Source organism: Mchenga conophoros, linkage group LG4, assembly GCF_057382185.1.
Source record: "Mchenga conophoros isolate Kocher_MC1m ecotype Shallow Benthic linkage group LG4, M_conophoros_male_GT1.1, whole genome shotgun sequence".
Classification (NCBI taxonomy): domain Eukaryota; kingdom Metazoa; phylum Chordata; class Actinopteri; order Cichliformes; family Cichlidae; genus Mchenga; species Mchenga conophoros.
Genome location: NC_140529.1, coordinates 63,697 through 84,477, shown reverse-complemented (window position 1 = coordinate 84,477; position 20,781 = coordinate 63,697). Strand labels below are relative to the sequence as shown.

Genomic DNA, 20,781 nt, shown 5'->3' with positions numbered 1-20,781 from the left:
AGTTTGTGGAGAGCAGAGTGCTCTGTTTATGGATTACAGATTGAATCCCCTTTGTGAGACTAAACAGAGAGAGAAAAGAGCTGGACTGTTGCTAGCAAATCTGCGAAAAGCAACAGGACTTTTCACTAAGCCTCACACATCCAGGGATGGAGCAGGCAAGACCAGCTTTGTGATTTCAAACAAGCCATCCTCTGAGGAGTTTATCAAAGAGTGCTTGGTGGCTGTGGATGACAGTTGTGATGACCCAGCCCTGTTAATGAATTTTTTACATGGGACAACGAAAAGAGTTTAGCAGCCACAGGCTCAGTAAAAGGGACTACCAAGGTTTGTTTGTTTGTAAACAACTTACACCTGTCAAAATCTGACAGGGAAAAATGTGGGACTTTTAAAGCAGATGCAAGATAAAGTGACTGAAATGAAGCCAGAAGTAAAATTGCTTTTTTTTCCCGCTGAATCGTACAGCAGAAGGTGTTGTGCAAGTCAGTGAACCATGCTGTTGGTGTTGTAACTAAAACCGTTAACTTCAGTTTGTTGCACTGTTGATTCACTGGATGCACTTGTAGAAACTCAAGACGGACTAGATTCCTGTAGCTGAGCAAGAAAAAATAATTAAAAATAGCAATAGCACTTATTTTAAAATAAAGTTAAGTCTTTTAAATTTTGCAAAAATATGGACATTTTGTGCACAATTGTTTTGGGGAATGTTTATTATATCATGATAAAAATGTTAGCAGTTTTCTTCTATGCTTATTTCAGTTTTATAAAGTGCTCCTGGTAAGAATTAAAGAGATACTGAGCAGATTTGAGTTCAGCTTAGTGGTGTGGCTCTCTGCACCCACCCCTGTTTTATGCTCACTAATCTACAACGAGAATTCTGCATTGTAGAGTCTGCGCGGGTCTTCCACGCTGCAGGTGCACGGCTTGTGTGGACGTGACGCAGCTCGCCTGCAGCAGGTGGTCCAAGAACTAACAGCGAGTTCAGCAAACACACAGAAACTGGTATGTATATACACACAAAGGAGTAACACAATAAAGTCTGGTCTGTCTGAACTATAGCTTAGCCTCTAAGGATCCATTTGTAAAGAGTCGTTTTGTTTCGCTTTGGTTATCCACCAGATTCACACTCCCTGTACTGTTGTCTTCGACCTGGCTAAAACAGACACGGTGGAGAGAGCTGCAGAAGAGATCCTGAAATGTTACGGACAAGTGGACATCCTCATTAATAATGCTGGAATCAGTTACCTTGGCAATATACTAGAGACTCACATTTCAGTTCAGCGGGATGTTATGGAGACAAATTACTTCGGGCCCGTTGCTCTTACACAAGGTTTGTTTAATCTTGTTGGTTTCAGCGTACGGGATGTTTTCATTTATTTTGGCTTGTGGTTGAAAGAGCCGAGCTAAATGTGAAGTTAATAAGTCATTTATGTAGAGATTTGGGTGAAGATTATCATGAATATGAGTCAGCCCTCTCTCTTTCATTTCTTTCCTCTCTCCACAGCTCTCCTGCCTTCCATGGTTCGCCGGCACAGCGGCCATATTGTAGTGATTAGCAGCGTCCAGGGGAAGATAGCCATTCCTTACCGGTCAGCCTGTAAGTCGTCTTTGATTAATGCAAACAAACACAACATGAGTTTGCCAGCAGGAGGAGGGTAACTAAAGCAAGCCTCTGATTTGTCTCATGCTGGTCAGATGCTGCGTCCAAGCACGCCACCCAGGCCTACTTCGACTGCTTGCGGGCAGAGATGGAGCGCTACGGGATCCCAGTGACTGTGATCAGCCCCGGGTACATCTGAACCAACCTGTCGATCAATGCTGTCACAGGAGATGGATCCAAGTATGGAGGTGAGGCAGTGAGAGGATGGAACAAAAGAGTAACAGTAGCAAAAGCAGCATTTTTAAGAGTCAGCTGGTAACAGGTGATAAATCTCAGAGTTATTAAGGTGGTGTTGGAATGTGTGTGGATCTTTGATGCCAGCTGGGATTTTGTGTTTTCTTACTGATTTTTTTTTTTGACTACATAAGGAAAAGACTACAAGCCAAATGGATTTTTATAACTAAATAATAAAAGTAAGAAGCAACATAACCAGAGTAATTTATAAGTTATTGTAGGGTCTTTCTTACCTTACATTAAAAAGCACCTCGAGGCAACTGCTGTTGTGATTTGGTACTATATAAATAAAAGTAATTTGAATTAATTGAAGTAATCTGTACTCTCTTGTATCAATGATGCAACATGTCTCTTGTCTTTGCAACTACCGCTCAGTGTTGGACAGAACTACAGCTACGGGCTGGGACCCCAGGGACGTGGCGTGGGAAGTCCTAAAGGCTGTTCGTCAGCAAAGTAAAGACGTGGTTTTGGCCGGCCCTCTGCCCACTGCTGCAGTATACCTCCGCACACTCTGGCCTGCACTTTTCTTCAAGCTCATGTCCTCGCGCGCTCGAAAGGAGCAAAAACCTAAGGATAAGTGATGTTCGAGCTGGTGAGGTCTAGGACCTGAAATAAGCAAGACTTTGGAGGAAATGAGGAGATCTGTTTTATAACATCTGGGACAGAGCTGGAGTGGGTTTTTGTACTATTCATTGTTTAATGTCTAATTTACATGTTGATATTGTCTGTCATGTCTGAGAAACTTTTACCCTTCCCACCCAAAAACAACAAAAATTGTTGGCAAAAGCCTGCAGTATCACATTTTGCAGGCTGGTGAGAAGAGATGGTTTAATTTGAACTCCATAATTTGGGACTCCTGATGCAAACAGAACAGCTTAAATAAACCAAACTGTGGTAAAGGAATCATGTCTGATGTTTTGGCAGAATGTCTACCCACAACTGTGTCACTTACTCTCCTTTAAAATATCTACTGTGGTTACAAAGTCAACGTTTGCCAACAATTTCTCATTGAAAAATGGTGCAGCACCCGACCTGTTTCTGGGTCATATTTTCCATGCAGTATGCAGAGCACATCACTGAAAATGAGTCACTTCAGCACACGTACGTGCAGTCGAGTTTTTGTTTCCGGCTAATATTCTTTGTCACTTTAAAGTGTCGTCTGGATTGGAGCATGATTGTACTTTTATTGGGAGCAGCGAGGAATTCAGTGTGGAGTCTGTGCGGATAAACCACTCATCCATCTCTGGAGAAGCTGACAAACCTGTCAGAAACAAGCCCAAGGCCAAAGACCGAACTTTGTACAAGCTTGCATATGAACTGCTGTGTATCCCCCAAACACAGTGAATACAAGAAAACAGGCAGGTTTTTATAACTATCTTTATGCACAGAATAAAACACCTTTTACAAACTGAAAACAGTATTTTTTTTTCCTCCTTTCTTGGATGTCACCTTAAATTAAAACAGAAAAAACACTTGTCTCAGAAATATTAACAATAAATAGTCCAAATAATGATTTACATTATGTTACAAAAGCGCAGTGAATACTGGAATTTCCATTTGTACAAATACATCCTTCAATAGGATTCCTTATTAAGAATCATCTAGTGTGACAAGATCAAGCGTTTCCAAATGTTCACAAACTAACACCACAGGAGCGCTTACATTTGTTAGATCGTCTTACAATCTCGTTTGTGGAATGACAAAGAGGTCTAACAGTTTACACCAAACGGGTTCACACAGCTGCATAGAGATGATGCTGGTTGATCAAATTAAATGTGAAGGCAATGAGTCTGTACTGCATGAAAAATTCAGAGAAACGATGTCTGCTTCTGTAACATGCAAGAGCCACTCTTTAGTCATAGTGTTTTGTTAGCATCCACTAGTCAGAGGAAAGTAATTTGGGGGCATATAATAAAAAACAAAAATTAAAATAAATGGAGTCAACTATGGCTTTAGTGTTTCATTAAATTAACCGCTCGCTCTTATGGAGTGTATTTCTACTGGGAACTCAATAGTAGCCAGGACATTCATAATTCTAGTTTGTCAAACAAAATGAATGTGTGGCTGCAGCCAGCTCATTTGTTTGAACTAATTAGGACGGCAAGAAAGCAACAGAACTAAGGAAAGTAAATGAGCAACATTGTTAGATTTCCTTGTAATCGATGGCGTCGGCAAGAGAGCGCCCACCTGTTGTGTCAGCGTTACTGAAAACGACAGCAAAAGTAAACAAAGACACGCCCTCCTTGCTGTTGATCTGGCAGCTTCAGGTCTGGATAGGTCACCTTTTAAAACAGCGCAAGCCTGAATGTATGTTAACAGACAGGCACGCATCAGAGTGCTGCCGCTCACGCGCATCTTTTTGAGTTGTTCATCTCCCTTCATTAAAACCTTCCTGTGCAATTCACGCTCACATCTACAATACAGGAGGGAAATTCTCCCTATTGCAGCTTGCGAATGAGGAGCTGGGAAAGCGCCGAGTCAAAGGAAACGTTTTAATGTGAACGTTCCTCAAGGCTTTCATTCAGACGCAACAACCATGAAGAACAGTACATTACGCACATTATGCTGTTTGTGGCTATAAGCACTGTCAGCACAGACTCTTTAAAACATTCTGATTCAGTCTCCAAATACCACACGTGTGAAGAGGGCTTAAATATCTAAAAAGGTATTCCTGTTTATGCAACAAAATCCAATATTTGAACTTGCATCTCTGCACACAAAACTAATGAGAAATGAATGCAACAATAAAATAATTCCAATAACATTTTCAGCATCTGTGGAGCTACCCAAGTGGAGTCAACCAACAAGCTGCCATTTTTTATTTGTATTTGTTTGTTTTTTTTGTTTTGTTTTTTTTGTTTGTTTTTTTTTAAATGTGGGTTTGAGAAATGAAGAACCCGATTCCAAACACGTGTGACTACAACACAATCTGTAACACCTGAACTCATAAGAGATGAGGAACAAAAAGAAAAGAAAAAAGGAGGCCAACAGGAAAAATGAACTTCTACACATCACTTTGTTTTGTTCCACTTTTGCTACTGAACTATGCCAAGTATCTCTTTCTCACCGACATTACTTTTAATAAAAATCACAGTCCAGTGGCTGTTTGCCACCAGCTGATGATCTGAACTGCACATTTTGAGCGGTCAGCCTTACAGCCTTTAATACACACGCACACACAGATACATTCATGCACTCACACACCGAGAGCAGGAAGAGACATGAAAGATCAGATATTTTGTTCGGATATGGCATAGTATTTTCCTGTACATGAGGTTGTATCTTTGTAAACTCATTTGTTTTATCTAAAGTGTTTGTATTTAAAGGGAATTGTTCCTTAGAGAACAGTTCAGTGAAACCAACGCAACTCGCTTTTGAACAATGGTCACGGTTGACCACCTATTATTGCACTTTTACAAACAGGCCATGGATGGCTTTGAGGGGGGATGGGGTTGGCCTTTCTCCCCAGTCTTCTTTCTCCAAACAGGGAGAAGACAGAGAGGAAACCTCTCCTCTCCTCACTTACAGTACCTCTTGTCACCAACAACATGATGCTCTAGGTGAGCAAAGTTCTGCCTTGGTCTCTTTTTAGGAATGGCCTGCTTATCGACAGGTGTGAGAACCAGACGTGGTAAAAGTTGGGGTAATTTGCAGCTGCTGGCTGCAAATCGGTTTTGAATTTCTAGCAGTAGTCACTGCTTCCAAGTGTGGGCCCAGAAGTTTGTGTCTCTCTCTCCTGGAACTGTGGAAATGCCTGGAACTGGCTGTAGATTAGAGGTACAGATGACCATGGCTTGGTGGAGTCTTCCTCAGGGAGGTGGAATGGAGGGCTCAGTTACGGCGAGCTCCTGAGCCAGATCATTGAAGCGAGCGATGTAGTCTATGCTGCTCTCACTCATCATACAAGCAAGCTGAGAATCCATCTGCAAGCAACACCAAAGAGCTTTCAGACTGACAACAAGGGCAAATCCAAGAAGGAGAAAAAACCCCCAAAAAACAAGATTTTTCCAGACATCCCTCGAACAGTTTCATACTTTAGGTCAAGAGTGCAGGGGGGGAAAAGTTCATCACATCAATATCTGTCAATGAAATTAAATTATTTACTGAAAAAGCAGATGTGTTAGTCCAAACACAGGAGGCAACAGTCACCGGGCTCTATTCACCTCCCAGGCAGGTTTGGGCCCCATCCCAGGAAACAGGTTTAAGCTAACAAGTCTGCGTTTGTTAACCCTGAGATGAATCACTTAACACAATCTGAACTAAACCTGCTCACTGGCAGGTTATCTTTAACAAACTTAGAGCTTCTCTCTGCCTCATCCCCTCCTGCCACACCTGAACCAGCTAACTGACACTCCCGATTCATTTCTTCATAAAGTCGCTATCAAAGCACGCAAGAGAGCGAGAGAGAGCACTAAAAATGGAAACGTGTTCACAGACTGAGATTCAGATATTAAATGCTGTCAGCATTTCAAAAGGTATGGTGTCTGAATCTCAGGGTGTGACTCAACAAGTTTTTCATTAAAAATCACCTAAAATTTGGTGGATCAGCCCAGAAGCTGATCTATCCAAAAGGTACCATGTGGTCCCTAACACAACCGGCTCTGGGTCAGAGTCCACTTGCACAGCAGGACAGATCCAAAAAGGGATAAGAACCACATTTTCAGAGTGGATATAAATGCAGGTTATTTTTAAAATGGGAAGTGATGTTTTTACATTTACATTTTAGAGACTAATTAATAACATATAACATGTTGGTTGCTGAGATTCAGACTGTGTTGTGTTTGTGGCAAGTGTTGCTTCTCAGTCACAACTTTCTTTCATTTAATCAACAAGCATTTACTTACCTCTGCCACATCAGGAAGGCCACGGGATTGAATCATGAGAATCATGAGAATTGCAGTCCAGGAGGCTAGGACCGAGTAGAGCTGTGCCACTGGAGGGGCCAGTGGGGGTTAGGGTGGTCCGTCTGCCCTTATCAGGAGAGACCATGCTGGCTGCAAGGAAAATAAGAGCAAAAGACTGAGTAAATGGCCTTTCATCATACAGCTGTGTTAGTAATATTGGGGATTTTACAAACAAATCTTTGTAAATGTTGACTGCACGTGCTGCTGTATGCAGCATTTTTAGTGGGAAGTAATGATAAAAATACATCCACTTAATATTCTGTTCTTCTTGGCCTAAAATGTAACTTCTGGCACACTCTTGAGAAAGGAAGCAAAAAAACTCTTACAAAGGAGGCATCCCAGTGTGGAGTCAGACGAGTCGCTGGGGTACCACTGAGGGTCGTGGCTGGGTGAAGGGATCCAGCCTCTGGATGGGCTGAGCGAGGGAGACGAGGCCAGCAGTTTGGAGCCGTCGCTGTTGCCCAGCTTGGCTGGAGAGAGAGCAGCCTCCTCACCTGCAGTGCAGCAGGCAAACAGAAATGAGATATCAGCGATTAAACTCAGCAGGCTCAGATGTTTAGCTGCTTGGATGTCAACGTGCACTCTTTTCCACAACCTGCAGAGGAATTAATGCTGTGGAGCCACAAAGCTGACCTCAGTGGTAATTACAAAACCTTTCTAACCTACTCTCACTTTCCATTTCACTAAACAAACATCATCAAGCTTTATTTAGCAGTTTCTTGTCAATATGGCTCGGGTAAGACGTCTGCACGTGCACGCACCGTAATGTGTGGAGTTGATGGCAAGCTCGATGATGGAGTCGCTGATCTGCGTTTGAGGTTCTCCGGGGGTTAGAGCCTCTTCAGGAGGGCCTGGGAGTGAGATATCAAGGAGCGAGGCAACGCTCGGGGGAGAGAGGAGTGAGTCTCCCCCGCCGGTGACTCCAGGAGACGGAGGTGGTACGCCATTCTATGGAAAGAGCGATTTAACTTAGCACATCACATTTTTTTAAACCATTTATTCAAGCATAGCTGACAATTTTCTTTACCAAATGGTGATCAGCTACGACTGGAAAACAAATGAGGTTACGCAGACTCACTGCCTTTAACTAAGCCAAGTGTTCCCTCACAAAGGTCCACTGTGAGCAAGGAAACGCTCTGATGGCGATACAAACAGCTTTATTTATCCCATCAGGGCAAACTGTTTGGAGCAGCTTGTTTTTAAACCGTAACAGACAAATAAACAGGTGATCATGAATATGACAACTGTATGCAAGAATAATGTCTACAAAGAAAATCTATAAAAATTACTAAATCATTTGTGAAGTCTTGTACGACAGATGCACAGTAAAAAGAAAAACATTATGCAAAACCTGGCCTACACCGCACAGATAAACAGAAAATCATTAGAGTGAGCAATAACTTTCATTAAAGTAAGATAAATCAAAAACTGACCGTTTTAAATGTAACACTCCAAGATGGTAATGGGCAATAGCATTTATTCTAATGCCACAGGCAAGGAGGAGACATCAAATGAAGGAGGGTTCTAGTCCGTGTGTGTGTGTGTGTGTGTGTGTGTGTGTGTGTGTGTGTGTGTGTGTCTCTGACCTCTGGAACATTTTGCTGGTGGAGTTGAGAGTCTGGCTCAGCATCAGCAATGGGAGTGGTGGCGAGAAGAGCGCTGTTATCCACAGTGGAAGAATCCACCTCCCGACAGGGACTGCCTGGGATGATGCCTGCAGACTTAGCTGCCAGGTCAATGGCACCTGAAAGTATTAACAGTTCAGGCAAACGAGAGATTTGTCATATCACTCCTGATAAGCATCAACAGCAACAGCATGTGAAGAGCAGAGCAGGAAGAAAAAAAAAAAAAAAGGATGGTCCAAGGTCTTCTGGAAAAATGTTTTTGCTTCTGTCGTCTGCACAGAAATACTGTCTGTCACTGACCTTCTCAGAGTTCTAGATTTTGACACAGGAATCTTACACAAATACAACTTGGACCTTAAATATGTTTTTAAGCAATTTTATAAAATATGTCTGTGAAGGTTCTCAGTCATCCAGGTCATCGTAGTCAAAGGAGCTTACAAAGAAAAGCATCTGGACTTCTTTAAGTTACTTGAAGACGTTTCACCTCTCATCCGAGAAGCTTCTTCAGTTCTAAGGTCAAATGGTGGGGAGTCCCAGATTTAAACCTAGTGGGAGTATCCCCCCACAGAGGGACAAAAGGACCCCTGATGATCCTCTAATCGCCTGAGCCAAGGTGTGAAACTGGGTGCTTATAAAAGCAAAGTTGTTGACCCCATAAAAACAACAATATGTAATTTTTTTGCAGTATATTTGGTGTAGAGTTTATCAATATTTCAATAAAACAGAAAAATGTAGTAGATAACAGAAGAAGTCCATACTAGAGAGCTGGCTGGCCCCCGCAGAGCTGGATGTTGCTGGGGTTGTTTTAGTTTGGACAGAGCGAGAGGAAGGAGCTAGTCGGGGATGGATCGGCCGGAAAGATCCAGTTCCTGAAGGAAGAAACAGGAAGTGAGAGAGCAGACAATTACCAGAGGGTCTTGCTGAGAAAGAGAAATCGTTTTTAGCTGTGATTTCATTAATGCATACTGTAAAACTACGCCCTAAACATTTCCAGCCTCAGCTGACGACATATTCTATCGTTCTGTCCTGCCATCTGAGGAGTACCTGTGGCAGAGGAGTTGGAGAGGATGGAGAAGGAGCAGACGTGTTGAGGAGTGTCTCCTGTAGTTCTGGGCAGCAGTGTTCGCTGTGAACGAGAAAGAAGTGGCCAAACAAAAACACACTTAGGAAAACCCGCCTTCCACCCAACCAAGCCCAGAACTGATGAATGGATAATGATCTTGCTCTCACCTGAACTACAAGTGGTTTGCGAAGTTGTCTGTTCCGAGGTTTTCTCTGTCTAGAAAGGAAAAGATCTGACTGCATCTGTGAGAAAAAGAAAAGAAAAAAGCACATATTAATGCTCGTTAATACATGAATTATGTCTCTGTACAGTTGGCATAAACAAAAAATGATGCATTATTCTGGCTTACACTGATCGAGTCGAGCTGCTGTCTGAAGGCTAGCTCTGCCTCTTTGTTAGGGGAGAACATTCGGTTGTGCCGTGAGCTGTTGGGTGGCAGCGTGGTGGGTACTGCGAACACGCTGCTTTCTGATTCGCCAACTGCAGTAGAACCCAGCAGAGAGCGGGTAAGGTTGCGCCCACCTGAACAGGATTGAAACAGATGTGGTGCCACATCAGGAAAGGCAGCTATTTGAAGACAACTTCTAAAGAGGAAGCATCGGTGCTGCATAATTACTTCTCGCTGTTTAATAACTACAGCACTGTAAGTACAGAAAAGACTTTATCACAAAAGCCAGCAGGAGAGAGACATAAATACCTCCAGCACTTGGCAGCTGTAACTTGGGCATGCGCAAAGACGCCTGCGGCCGCCCACAGCTGGGGCTACGGGCGCCTGCAACAGGACCCTTCGCCGGAGGTGTGAGGACCTGGTTTTGCTCCTCCTGATAGGTCTTGAGGGGTGATGTGGCTGTGGAGCACAGCTCTGGAGCCTGAAGGAAAAGACACATGATATGCTCCTATCTCGAAATAGCACTTTCATTGAAAAAGACAAAAAAAAACCAAACAAAAAAAAAAACCTGTGGTGTTCATAGTACATAACCAGTAACATGTTTTTCATCAGCTGGCTTTGTACGGAATATAAACTCTTCACACTGCTGCATCTTAAAAATGTTTAATTTTAAGCCTTAATGCCACTGATAATTACACATTTTTCATCTTTTCAACTTGTAATTTAAACAACACACCAGGCCACAATCTTGGAAGACAGAAAAGGGAAAACTTACCAGAGGTTTGGGGTTGACTTCAGTGGAAACCAGCTTGAGTAAGCAGCGCAAAACTCGATTTGTCCTGTCGGGCTTTGGCTGCACTGAGGCTTGTCCCTCTTCTGAGTTGCTGGGTGGAGCTGTGACCGGCTGCCACTCGTACTCCAGCTGCAGCTTGCCTGGCTTCCCAAACATCAGGTACAGCTCGGCCAGGGTGACGTTCTCTGCGTCACGGGCGCTCCAGCCTTCCTCTCTGATCTGCTCAACGACCCGTTCTTTGGTCGCTGGTGGGGAAGCTTGCGACACGGCTTCGTCTGAGCCAGTCACTGGAGGTTTGACTGAAGGAGGCTGATTTGCCTCCGAGGAAGACGCGCTGGTGCTCTGCTCCTCTTTGTACTGCTCAGCGGAGCCATCGGCACCACTACATGACCTGTCCGTGCTTCTGGTCATGGCTAAACCACCACTGACCTCAACGCCAGTGCAGGCCTTTCCTGGATCAGAAGATCCCATCCCATCTCCCTCTTCTCTGACAGTCAGCTGAGAGGAAACTGGGACACAAGGGGACTGAAGTCTCTTCTCCTCTACCTTTGCAGAACTGTCTGCTGATGGATCAGGGTTGGGGGTTTCAGTTCGACGAGCATCACCCGTTATAGTCAGTGAAGCACCAGCAACAGCAGCGCTTCCCCGCCCAGATTTGCTGCCAGTTCGAGGTTGTGGAGCTGCATGGATGCCCAGGATCTGGGCAGCTGGCAACTCCTTGGCATTAGGTCGGCTCTTGCCACTCTCGATCCAATGGACAGTGCAGGACGCTTTGGAGTGAACCACACGTGCCACCCCAGGCAGTGTAGTCAATGTGCAGCTCTCAGCTGGAAAAAGAAAAAGTTCTTCCTTCTGAGTTATGCTGGGAGAGGCTGTGCTGGTCTGGTTGCCTTCTAGAGCCTCTCTCTCCATGAGACTCTTAAGCTGAGTTTTCAAAGTTAAGGACCAGTTTATATTCGACACAAGCTGGTACAGTGGGGCAAAAAAGTATTTAGTCAGCCACCGATTGTGCAAGTTCCCCCACTTAAAATGATGACAGAGGTCAGTAATTTGCACCAGAGGTACACTTCAACTGTGAGAGACAGAATGTGGAAAAAAAAAAAATCCATGAATTCACATGGTAGGATTTGTAAAGAATTTATTTGTAAATCAGGGTGGAAAATAAGTATTTGGTCACCTCAAACAAGGAAAATCTCTGGCTCTCACAGACCTGTAACGTCTTCTGTAAGACGCTTTTCTGTCCCCCCACTCGTTACCTGTATGAATGGCACCTGTTTGAACTCATCTGTATAAAAGACACCTGTCCACAGCCTCAAACAGTCAGACTCCAAACTCCGCTATGGCCAAGACCAAAGAGCTTTCGAAGGACACCAGGAAAAGTATTGTAGACCTGCACCAGACTGGGAAGAGTGAATCTACAATAGGCAAGCAGCTTGGTGTGAAAAAATCAACTGTGGGAGCAATCATCAGAAAATGGAAGACATACAAGACCACTGATAATCTCCCTCGATCTGGGGCTCCACGCAAGATCTCATCCCGTGGGGTCAAAATGATCATGAGAACGGTGAGCAAAGATCCCAGAACCACACGGGGGGACCTGGTGAATGACCTGCAGAGAGCTGGGACCAAAGTAACAAAGGTCACCATCAGTAACACACTACAACGGCAGGGAATCAAATCCCGCAGTGCCAGACGTGGTCCGCTGCTGAAGCCAGTGCATGTCCAGGCCCGTCTGAAGTTTGCCAGAGAGCACATGGATGATACAGCAGAGGATTGGGAGAATGTCATGTGGTCAGATGAAACCAAAGTAGAACTTTTTGGTATAAACTCAACTCGTCGTGTTTGGAGGAAGAAGAATACTGAGTTGCATCCCAAGAACACCATACCTACTGTGAAGCATGGGGGTGGAAACATCATGCTATGGGGCTGTTTTTCTGCCAAGGGGACAGGACGACTGATCCGTGTTAAGGACAGAATGAATGGGGCCATGTATCGTGAGATTTTGAGCCAAAACCTCCTTCCATCAGTGAGAACTTTGAAGATGAAACGAGGCTGGGTCTTCCAACATGACAATGATCCAAAACACACCGCCCGGGCAACAAAGGAGTGGCTCCGTAAGAAGCATTTGAAAGTCCTGGAGTGGCCTAGCCAGTCTCCAGACCTCAACCCCATAGAAAATCTGTGGCGGGAGTTGAAAGTCCGTGTTGCTCGGCGACAGCCCCAAAACATCACTGCTCTCGAGAAGATCTGCATGGAGGAATGGGCCAAAATACCAGCTACTGTGTGTGCAAACCTGGTAAAGACCTATAGTAAACGTTTGACCTCTGTTATTGCCAACAAAGGTTATGTTACAAAGTATTGAGTTGTATTTTTGTTATTGACCAAATACTTATTTTCCACCCTGATTTACGAATAAATTCTTTACAAATCCTACCATGTGGATTCATGGATTTTTTTTTTTTCCACATTCTGTCTCTCACAGTTGAAGTGTACCTCTGGTACAAATTACTGACCTCTGTCATCATTTTAGGTGGGGGAACTTGCACAATCGGTGGCTGACTAAATACTTTTTTGCCCCACTGTATATGCCCCAGAAAGCAGCATGTTAGAGCAGTACATTTCTAATATGTACACTAGGAATGAAAAACACTCTGAAGAGTTTTGCATACATATTGCACTGTAATGTTTTTTTTAAAAAGGATACAATCCACTGGTCATGATAAGCCCACTTCTGTTTCAGATACTCTATGAGGCTGGAAACTTTCCTGTGGAGCTCCACCACCATCCTGAGAAAACAGAAAAAACATTTGATGTCAACTTTGCAAAATACAACACTACCAGGTCGAATACGTCTGACATAAACTACTTCTACATTTTACACTTAGACTACTGTGGATCAAATTTAATAGAGTTTTCTAAAACCGAAATAATCCTGTGTGGGAAAAATCAAAACGCCAACTACGTGCTCCAAAAATAACTAAAATAAAACAGAAATGTTCATTAATGTATAGTTTTACTATATTTGTTTTGTCACGTTTGCAAACAAATGCATACTGACATTGCTGTAATTCAGCCATTTTCACAAAGTCTTTACCCTTCTTCAACCTACCCATGATAAATAACCCTTATTATCATAATAATTAAACAAAAAAACAAAAAAAACCCCTAACACTGAAACCAGTAAAAACGAAACTGAACCTCAAAAGAAGCAAACCCAGTCTGAACACTAACTGAAAACTGAACTGAGAACAAAAATTAAAAATGAAAGAAATAGAGTTTAAACTTTGAACAGCATCATGTCTGAGGGTGTTTACACTTTTCAAATTTCACGAGTTAGCTTAAAAAAAAAACATATACACACATATTTAATTTGCACAAAAAAAAAAAAAAAAAAAAAAAAAGAGCTGACCCAGAAAACGGTGGAAAACATGCAAACCATCAAACTGAAATAAGCAGTCTGAAGCCAAGAAGAGGTTCTTAAATTAGCTCAGGCTTTGTTGCATCACCATGGCTTGAACTAATAAAATAAATAAATAAAATAATAATAGAAAATGAATTAATGAAGGTATGACATCTCTCCGACTCTTGGATGTTATGCTTTTGAAAATATATTGTGGTTCTTATCCATGTCAGACCTGAGGCGAGGGTTGTGGGCAAGACTCTGAACTCGGGCCCAGGAGTGGTTACTGCGTGGCTGGAGCTCCACTGCCACCTTCAAGGGCAGACGCACCGGCTTCTGGTCCTCTTCATCACTCACTCCTGCAGGACACAAAATTACAGATTCAGCCACTATAAGAAAAGCCCAAAACCTATAAACTCAACTATGCTCTCTCACTTAATCAACCACGACAAAATGAAAAGGCAGCCATCAATCTCGGTGGGATCCATTCACAGATTTACATACAACAATGACAAGAGACAGTCTTTTTCTACCCTTGATGAAAGCAAATATTTTCAGTAAGTGTGATGAGTGGGTGTTATTGAGCAGAGGGGTTGATGACAGCTGGTCAGAACAGTCATCTCCTTCATCCTCCTCACTTTGCACCCAAAGTTACCATGGAAACACCACCAGCCCACTTGATGCCATGGTTTTTGTAAAAAAGCCCCGCCCCCGTGAACCCCCCAGTCTCACCATCAGTGAGGTTTTCAGTGCTTGTTCTGTAACGCGTGTGCTGGGTTTCTGCAGGCTCATACTCACCATCTGGATCACAAAGTTTCTTCAACGCTCGGCACATTGGAGCTTTGATCCGCAGGTTCCTCCCCTTAGAGCGCACGGTGGTGGCCCTGGTGGAACAGAAGAATCTTTATTCATATATGTTGTAAGCTCTAAACCTTGCCGTGCCACAGAGAAAGCATCTGACTACATACTGTCAACTCAGCCCTCAGATTTGTTTTTCATACTAGCAAAGTGCTAATCTGTATCTTTCCAAATGTGATCTAGTGCATCAGTTTAAAGTATCACAATCCCAGATGTGTACGTAAACCCACTAGCCAAAGCTTCTGCCACAGACTTACCCTTGCTGGATGAGTTCGTTCAGCTTTGCCACATTCTTATCATCCATCACTGTCAAAGACAAAACACAAGACAGCTAGTTAAGACATGCTCCTCAGGGGCAACTGCCCCGAGCCACAGGGATCATCTGGAGTTTAATCACATCCCCTGTGTCCACAACCAGCAGAACAAACAGCAAAACACACGCAGTCTACATTGCATCCAAGCGCTTTCACAGCCCTCACTTACATCCTCCAACTTTTTTGCGAAGCTCGGCGTAGCAGATGAGGCCGTACAGTTCTTGAGAAGATTTCTTTAACACCCTGGAGTACACTGAGAAGGAAAGGAAGCACAAGTCACAACACTGGTGGAGGCCTGTGCGTGCTACATAAAGATAACATGAGAGTAACACTGGGTGCTTTTTGTAGGGGAAAAGAGCTCCAGCTTATCTGGTGAACTTCTTTAACATATGTTTTGCTTGCTAAAAAACAAAAATGTCAGTGTGAGTTCTGTTGTAGGAAAAAATAATAATATATGTGGCTGTTTAACAGCATCTCTTCTTTACTTCTCATTCACAGTGTCTGCAGTAAGTAGCATAACTGAAACAACTAAACACAAACCTAAAATAAACCAATTAAGATCAGCCTAAGACATCACCTTGTTGTATGAGTTGTACACATTTTTATGAGGCGTCATTCGATAAAGTCATTACAGTGTACAAACTTCATATTTGGGGATCAAAAATTCCAAGGTGAATTAAGAGAGAGAGAAAAAAAGCAACTCACCGTTAGCGAAGTCGATGTGTTTGGAGATCTTGTGCCAAGTTCGGTAGTAAAAGTGGCGGACCTGTTCCTTGTTCTTCACCATATTTGCTGGCTTGCCTCTCTTCTTGTACTTCATTGCAATGTTGTTCTGGATGGCCTCAAAATCCTTCCCGTGCTGGGAACAAAGGAGGGCAGCCGTGAATCTACGACGTCAAAAGATCTACACATGGTAAACTTTTAACTTGGTAAAAGGTTGTTGCAAGCTTTACCTCATAAAGACCCTCAAAAAAGCTGTTTTTGTCCTCGGCGCTCCAGGATTCCCACTGCCGACGGGCTCTTTTCTGGTTACCAGCTTGTTCTTCCTTCTCTGTAGACCCTTGGCCCTTGGAGGTCTTGGATACTCCCCCCGTGGAGCTGACCACAGGCCCGGTCTGCCCCACCACACCCTGGGAAGAGGAGCCATTCTCTGCCCCTGTTTTAACACAGAAACATTCAGAGGAAAGGCACAACTTAAATATCAGCTCACCACCCTGGCTGTTTTTTATGTCATAACGAAAAAAGGTTGATCTGAGGTGTGTGATTTGCGAGATGTTAAAATACATGCACACAAAGCCACCCACTGCCATTACAGCGCACAGAACCTGCAGAGCTTCCCTCTCTGTGGTTAAGCTCTGGCAAGGAGACAGGAAAAGCAATCAGTCCCTATGGTCAGGTCTACATTACACAGTTCCAAAACCAACTCATGGTGGGCTCCACTGGCCAAGTTTTCTGGCCCAGTACTGTGCACAACACCAGGAGACATTAGCAGGAGCACCCAGAGAGTTGCTGTTGCAGTACTGTGCTACATTATAAAAAAAAATAAATAAAGAAAAAAAAGTGTTGTTTTTTTTGTTTTTTTTTAGCCCAAATGGGTGTTAATTTACAAACACAAGCATGTGACTGGCTCACAGACAATAACCTAGATGTGTCGCCTTCAAAATAGAAGTGCACCGATATAGCATCACATAAAAATAAGTGAGGCTTTCTTAGTCAGACAGTCAAACGTTTGTGCTCAATCTAAATATAGTTTCTGACACAATCAGAGCTTTTCTGTTTCAAACAACAAAAATCCACCAGTCATACCTGTCAAAGGATACACAAGTAAATAATATTGTTTCTGATCTGATCAATGGCTGCTGTTTTGTGGACAAAGCAATTTTAAAAGGAAAAATGTACAAATTAAAATCACAGATGTATAATGTACTGAAATATTTTTCCAAATAAATTCCACTTTTCAATGAGGAACACACAGATTACTGGGTGGCATAGCCTCATTAACAAACTCAAAAACCACCACCACCTTACTAAGTCTCAGCCCCACCCAAAGCTGTCTGTGCCTCCAGAGGGACAGGTAGTGTGGAAACCCAGGAGGTAATGCCTTGTCTGCATAGATAAACTGACACCAACCAGCTCACACTTAGCAAATACAATACTATTAGTGATTGGTAGCCTACAGGGGAATCCTTCATTGTGTTTAAAAGTCATCCTGAAAGCCTTAAGTCATCTCTAGCTTTGATTCATTGTTTAGAAAGTTCCTGATATCAGTCACCCTCTGAGTTACTACAGAGGCTCATTCAGATTATTTGCAAAACCAAAACTGAATAATGGCAAATAAATTACAACCTCTGCTTTACTGGTATTTGTTGTAAAATGGGGGTGATAAAAAAAACAAAACAAAGGTAGCCTAGGCTAAATCTGTGGGTCAATGAAATGATTGGCTGAAAACTGCAACATCATTCTAGTCCAATTTCCTATATAGTCCCAAAAGAAAATAATAAGAAAAAAGACAAAAGAACTGTAAGCAACCCTGTTCAGTAATGTCCCTTTCCTGTCCTGATATCAGGTCCATTTTAAGCCCGTGATTTAAACAGACACAGTTGAAAGGTACAAATGTGCATGACACGAATTCAAACGTGGTGCAGATGTGTGTCACAGGTTGATCTGGCTGTAGGCTGTGGCACTTGGCCAGAGGTGGCGCTGGTTGACTCGACTCCATGTTAGTGCACAAAGTAAACTGCTCGCTGTAGTTGTGAAGCAAAAACGCTGAAATCGGAGAAATAAACCGTGCGAGCGGAACGATAACGACGACAAGAGTCTCCCGATCGTTTACTCTTGCTGTCCTGTGAACAACATCGGCGTGGTGTTAATTGTTTGCTGTTTTCGCGATCGCGTCGCGAATGAGGATATCACCAGATAAACTCGCCACATTTTAAACATTTTGTTGTTCAACAGCATCAAGACTGACGGAGTGTGTTTGAGATAACCTCACAAGTGTCACAGATGACACATTTGGCGTTTTTTTGCTGGTTTGTCGGTAGCAGCTCCTGAAACGCAAGACTGCCACACATCTGTTCGACCAACGCCAGTTGATCTAAACGCCAGTAGATCTGGAACACCGCCAGTCCGAGTGTCAGGTGAACTGAACTTCAGGTAAGAAGTTATGACCTGCAGTCTATCTGGGTCAGATATAAACCAAGTTTAGGTGGAGTTTATTTTCGTTGTGCTGACTTTTTACCCTCAGTTGCAATAACTAGTACTGGTTCTAGCCAGCTTGACAGAGTTTATATACAGCTGGGTGGGTGCTATGACGTTACTGATAGTGAACTTTATTTTATTCATAAGGTTAGTTAGTAGAGTTGCCAACGGCTCTTTAAAAAAATGGAATGGTCCCTCATTCAGAGAAAATATTACACGTTTCGTATTGAGCTGAGAAGGAACACAGTTTGTCCCGGACTTTCGCTATAATGAAAAAAAGACACAAAGCTGGAGTTATTCTGTCGTTACGCTGCACAGCTGCCTCTTCTCCTCTCATCCTCTCCCCTGCCTCTCCTGTTGCTACTTCAATCATGAAACTGATCAATGATCAGCTGATTGGCTTTTCTCCCTTGTTTATTTATCGCCCACTTTGCGCCAGAAAGAGGAAACCAGCAGATGTCGCGCTAAACAACAGCAGCACATTTAAGCTTGATCAGCTGTTGTTAGAATTTATTTGATATTACTTTCTAGTATCAGCTGATGTTTGCTGGAGTCACAGCTGTAAAAGCTGCTGGTCATGATATCGGTTTGGATATGTGGTGAGAGGGAAACATGAAGATGAAACCAGGAGATGTCCTTACTGAATCATCAGAGCTGAACAGGTGATGGAGAAACAGGTTTACCTTTTAGTTCACATGAATGAGTTGAAGGGAAGTTATGAACTGTTTCTGAGACACAAATAACACCAGGATCCTTTTTTATGTAGCTGACAGCTGGCAACTGTGCAGGGGTGGATCTAGGAAAGTTTTGCCAGGGGGCCAGGTAGGGCATTAACAGGGAAAGGTGGGGCACAAAGAAATACTTTTCTTTCTTATTCTCATTTAAAATATCTAGCTTTTATTAAATAATTATCTAAATCTTACAACCAAAGTTTTTATCTGACGTAAAATGTATAGAAATCATACATATACCAACAAGACAGTGTACATCACTGTCACAACAGCATTTGTTTTCAGTCAAAGTCTTTATGGCTTTAATACCTGGTGGGCCGGTCTCTAGTCAAAATGCCTGATTTTCTGTCCCAGTCCAGCCCTGCAGGTTAATACTGGCAGTGTCACCATGCCAGCTGACTGTATTTCATCATCAGCCAGTGTTGTTCTTGATCAATATTACCAAAGTTTACCATAAGGCAGCATAGAAAGTATTTACTTGCTTTCAGGTTTTATTCAAATGTTAGTCTTTTCAGTTGTTTCCCCACTTTTTTCCTGTTTCAAAATCAAACACCAGTTTGTGAGAAGATTATCTTCTTTTTTTTAATAGGCATTGGTTTTGCATTGGCATTGGCTAATTTGTCAATTCTTTGTTACAAATGTTCGTATTTTAATATTCAAAAATGTTTTTGCCCAAAACATATGTGCACTATATGTCAGTAAAAATATTATGCAAATATTGCTGTCCTTGAATGCTGAGTAAACACTGACAAAGCACTGATTGTATCTCTTGTACTTTATCAACGCAGTATCTAAAAACTTTGCACCATAGTGGTTAAAATCTCATTCTAATAAGAATTAAAAGCGCATTCGGTTATTAGGTTTATAGGATTATTGAATTATGGTTAACGGTTGGTAGATTTTTTTTTTAAAAACATTATCTGCCAATTACATCTGCCACCCTTCTCCAAATCTGTGCCCCTACCTGGCCCCCCAACAAAAATTTTCTAGACACGCCACTGGGTCCGGGTGGATCTCCACCAGCAGCTCAGCAGGCGAATCCGAAAACTGACACTGACGGCCAAACTCGCAGCGGTGCTTGGAGTAAGCATAAGTGGACCTGGACCTCACCGGACCTGGAGTACCTGATGATTAAGTGCCGGCCATTCTGGCTACCGAGGGAATTTACAGCAGTGATTATTACGGCTGTTTACATTCCCCCACAAGCCGACACTGACCGAGCACTCAGGGAACTGTACAGCGCGATCAGCAGTGAGGAAACCGCACACCCAGAGGCAGCGTTTATCACAGCCGGAGACTTTAATAAGGGAAACCTGAAGAAAGTCTCACCCAAACTCCACCAACACATCCATTTTAACACTCGTGGAGACCGGCTACTCGACCACTGCTACATCTCTTTCCGGGATGCGTACAAAGCCCTCCCCCGCACCCCATTCGGCCAATCAGATCACCGCTCCATCCTGCTCCTGCCCGCCTACAGGCAGAAGCTGAAACAGGAAGCTCCAACCCGGAGGGCGGTGCTGTTTTGATCACGCGGACTGGGAAATGTTTCACGTGGCTGCTAGGGACATTGACGAGTACACAGACTCAGTCTGCGGATTTATCAGGAAATGCGT

At 43.1% G+C, this 20,781-nt stretch overlaps 2 pseudogenes; one reads left to right on the top strand and one right to left on the bottom strand.

The window, feature by feature from the left end:
* On the top strand, window positions 1-3,306 carry LOC146575197 (peroxisomal reductase activating PPAR-gamma-like; annotated as a pseudogene).
* LOC146575196 (protein cramped-like) lies at window positions 3,255-20,543 on the bottom strand (annotated as a pseudogene).
* Between the last annotated feature and the right edge of the window lie 238 nt (window positions 20,544-20,781).